This window comes from Benincasa hispida, chromosome 12 (assembly GCF_027475165.1).
Source record: "Benincasa hispida cultivar pf3 chromosome 12, pf3_genome.v1.1, whole genome shotgun sequence".
Lineage (NCBI taxonomy): Eukaryota > Viridiplantae > Streptophyta > Magnoliopsida > Cucurbitales > Cucurbitaceae > Benincasa > Benincasa hispida.
Window position 1 is genome coordinate 39,942,143 of NC_143489.1, and position 5,032 is coordinate 39,947,174.

A 5,032-nucleotide genomic window follows, 5' to 3' on the forward strand; every position below is an offset into this window, starting at 1 on the left:
ATATCTATATATCATATTCACTATCTCAAATGAAATATGTATATTGGAAGAGTTTCCCGCTTTATCTTCTAGATTATATTATACTCATATACGAGTAATTGAAACATATGCAATAATGAACCTGAAGTTAATGAACCAAGACATATTTACAATTTGGCATGACCAATTGAGTCATCCAGGATCTATAATGATGAGAAGAATTATTGAGAATTCAAATGGACATCCATTGAAGAACCAGAAGATTCTTCAATCTAATGAATTATCATGTGATGCTTGCTTTCAAGGCAAATTAATAATTAGATCATCACTAGCTAAAGTGGGGAGTGAATCACCTGCATTTTTTAAATGAATCCATGGGGATATATGTGGACCTATTAACCTGTGGACCATTCAAATATTTTATGGTATTAATAGATGCATCGGTCACATGCGTGCTTATTATCAAGTCAAAATATTGCATTTGCAAGATTACTTGCTCAAATAATTAAGTTAAGAGCACAATTTTCCAATTATACAATTAAGACCATTCGTCTTGATTGAAGGATATACTAGCATACAACGGTACCAAATAGAATCAATAAGAACTCTAATTGCATTTAATTTGAGTTCTAAAGCATGCTTTTTGCAGAAAAATAAAGTGGGTTTCATTTTCAACATACCTTTGATGAATTCTCCGAAATCCAAGCTGCTCTTCACGTTAATTCAGCTCCAAATCGACAGTGAACCACCAAGAAATCTTCTATACTATTCTCAGCCTTGAATTTGAGTGGTGGAACTTGAATTTGAGTGAATTTTTTAGGTAAATTTTGTGAGTTTTTCTCACGAATAATTTTGTAGCAGTTTTTTACTAAAAACTTCAGCAAAATTCTCAATCCTTCTTCAACCTCAGAGAGTTTTTAATCTACCACTAGCATGCACTTCAGCATTAGACAAGGCCAACAGCTGCTTCAATTAAAAGTGAGATTTGTATGTGCTTCATGTGGAAACACCTCACGCATGGAGGTTTGTGGGAAAAACCCACTTTCACAATTAATTTCCTATTTTTTATTTTAATTTCAAGAATAATTAATTCTGAAATTAATTAATATTTGATTTAATTAATTCATAATTAATCAAATCTAAAAAAATTCAATTTCCTAAATTGAATTTAAATTAGAAATTAATTTGATTATTAATTCATTAAACATATTTAATTAATTAATTAATTTAATATCAAATACTAAATTAATCACACATCTAAATTTAACCACGAATCATATCCATATAATTAGTATTTAAATCAATATTTAAATATTTATAAACCATCTAATTTTGTTTAATTTCAACAAATTAAACATTTAATTAATTATATCAAATATAATTATACAAACCCTTATTTGAATTTGAACTTATTCAAATTCAAACCCTAATTTCAATTTGAACATTTTTAGATTGAAATTCAATTTGAACAATTCAAATTGATATAATTCCAAATTCACTCAGTTCATTAATTCAAGGTGTTTATGTTTTACGAGCTAGTAGAGGGACCTTATGGACCTATAGATCATGAGCTCCAACGATTTAAAATTAATTGGCTTACACTCTTTAGACCAAATTAATCAGTATTTATTAACTATCAAGTCACACTACTGTAACTCGATAGTTGCACTCTCCTCACTGTAGATTATTTATGTCCAAATGGTTTAACCATAACCAGTAAGTCGACCCTTCATAGGTTGTTCGTAATAACGGCTGGGTCAATATGTTGTTTTTCTCCCGCTATTACGTCTTATTTCTTAAGTTTCTACTGATCCTCTAATGAACAATTGGTTTATGATCCAATCACTAAATCGGATCTCTCTCGGACCAATGAGATGGTGGGGCCCTTGTTCTAGACTTGGATTGAGTACTTAAGAGAGCAACCTTTCTCTTATCCCTAAATTGAGTAGGCGTGAATTCCATCTTGCACCATTTGTCCTTAGCTATCTATCTGGTCTTACCCTTGAAATGGGAGGCTTATTGAGCTGGCGCTATTGAGCCAACCCTCACCCATGCAAATCTAAGGATAATCCTGAATAAATAGGAGTTTGTAGTTAGCTCAAGATTAAGATCGAATTACCTAAGTCATCTAAGCGAAATAGTCAGTCTTAAACAGTAAACAACGTTAGAAAGTAAAAGTGACTTATTTATTGGTCTGATCTTATGCAAACTCATTGCATGGGACACCCCCACTCCTCATGTCAATAAATGAACGAATCAGGATCACTTCGTTTGTAGCACCTTTACAACAACTTGTAACAACTACAGAGTAGGCCGCATCCAATAGTGTTACCAAAATAAGGCACCCAACCTTATTCGTATACTATAGATCATTTTGGCTATTTACTCAAATTTGATCCATCTTTATGTCTCTACATAAAGTTCAAGTATTCATGTAATAGTCAAAGATCCTAATTTATTGTATTTATACTTTCCTAATGCAATTTAAAGATTCAATAACAACTTTATTGAAGAAATATTGAATTACATCTTTATTGATAATAAAATGTGTTTAGCTTTACAAACTGCGAGTTTTAGGACACACAACCCAGCATTGATAATACTGGTGAATTTACATCCCAAGTTTTTTATAATTATTGTATGTCAATTGGAATAGGTATTGAACATCCTGTAGCTCATGTTCATATATAGCTCATGTTCATATATAAAATGGTTTAGCATAATCATTTGTAAAAGTTTTGCAATTAATTGCAAGACCATTACTTATGAAAGCTAAGCTTCTTTCATTTGTATGGGGATATGCTATTTTGCATGCAACATCACTTGTACACATTAGGCCAGTAACTTATCATAAGTACTCGCCATTACAATTAGCTTATGGTCATGAGCCAAATATTTTCCATCTGAGAATTTTTTGGTATGCAGTATATGTCCAATTGCTCCACTACAACGCACTAAGATGGGTCCTCGAAGAAGGTTAGGAATATATGTTAGATATGATTCCCCATCAATTATTAAATATCTTGAAATCCTAACGGGTGATGTATTTACAACACGATTTATTGATTGTCATTTTAATGAGATAAATTTTCCAACATTAAAGGGACGAATTAAGAAGTTGGAAAAAGAAATTACATGGAATGCATCGTTATTGTCTCATTTACATCCCTGTACAGATCAATGTGAACTTGAAGTTCAAAAAATAATTCATTTGAAAAATATGGCAAATCAATTACCAGATGCATTTGTAGATGCAAAGAAAGTAACTAAATCACATATACCAGTTGCAAATGTTCCATCAAAAATTAATATTCCAACACAACAAGTTATCACTAATAAGTCTGGAACACGCCAGAAGTGTGGTAGACCAGTGGATTCCAAATATAAAAATCCTCGAAAAAGAAAAATAATTAATAGTCAAGAAGACTTGGATGATGATGTAAATATCCATAAAGAAATCCTTGCCATGACTAGTGAGGAAAGTAAAATATCTAAAGACAATAAAGAGATTTCAATAAACTGTGTCATGACAGGAAAAAGATGGAATCGAACTAATATAATTATTGATAAAATTTTTGCGTATAATGTTGCTCTTGATATTATACCTAAAAATGAGGATCCTGAACCAAAATCTGTTGAAGAATGTCAACATAGAAAAGATTGGCTTCAGTGGAAAGAAGCAACCGAGGTAGAATTAAACTAACTTTCAAAACATCAGATTTTTGGACTAGTAGTCCGAACATCAGAAGGTGTTAAACTTGTGGGATACAAATGGGTATTTGTGAGGAAAAGAAATAAAAATAATGAAGTCAAAGATATAAAGCAAGACTAGTTGTATAAGGTTTTTCATAAATACCTGGTATTGATTTTGAGGAGACATATTCTCCGATGGTGAATGTAATTACATTAAGATATTTAATTGGCTTGATTGTGTATAAAAGTCTGGATATACATCTTATGGATATAGTCATAACTTATTTATATGGATCTCTTGATAATGATAATTATATGAGAATCCCAGAAGGATTTAAGGTACCTTAAACATATACATCAAATTTTGGGGAATGGTATTCAATAAAGTTACAGAGATCACTATATGGATGGAAACAATTAGGACGGATGTGGTACAATCGTCTGAGTGGATATTTATTGAAAGAGGGATATCAAAATAATCTAATATGTCCATGTGTTTTTATAAATAAATCACAATTAGAATTTACTAGTATAACTGTATATGTTGATGACTTGAATATAATTGGAATTCCTGAAGAGCTTTCAAAGGCAATAGAATATCTTAAGAAGGTATTTAAGATGAAAGATCTCGGAAAAATAAAATGTTGTGTTGGTTTGCAAATTGAGCATTTAGCAGATAGAATATTTATTCACGAATCAACTTATATAGGAAAAATGTTGAAAAGATTTTACATGGACAAAGCACATTCATTAAAAATTCCAATGGAAATCCATTCATTAGATATAAAGAAAGATATATTTCGACCTCGAGAAGATAATGAAGAACTTATTGGTCCTAAAGTACCATATCTTAGTGCTATTAGTGCACTTATGTATATTGCTAATAATACAAGATTAGATATTGCATTTTTAGTAAATTTATTAACTAGATATAGTTCTTCTCCTACAAAAAGATACTGGAACGAAATTAAGCCTATACTCCGTTATCTCTGAGGAACAATTGATATGGGTTTGTTTTATTCAAATAAATAAAATTTTAATCTAGTTGGTTATGCAGATTCTGGATATTTATCTAAACCACACAAAGCTAAATCTCAAACAGGTTATCTGTTCATATGTGGAGAAACTACTATATCATGGCGATTGGTGAAGCAGACTATAACGACCACTTCCTTAAATCATGCTGAAATTCTTGCAATTCACGAGACTAGTCGAGAATGTGTACGGCTAAGGTCAATGACCCAACATATTCATGAAACATGTGGTTTTTCTTCTAATAAAAATCTTCCAACAATATTACGAAGACAACACAACTTGCATAACCAAAATCAAAGGAGGATATATTAAAGGAGATAGAACA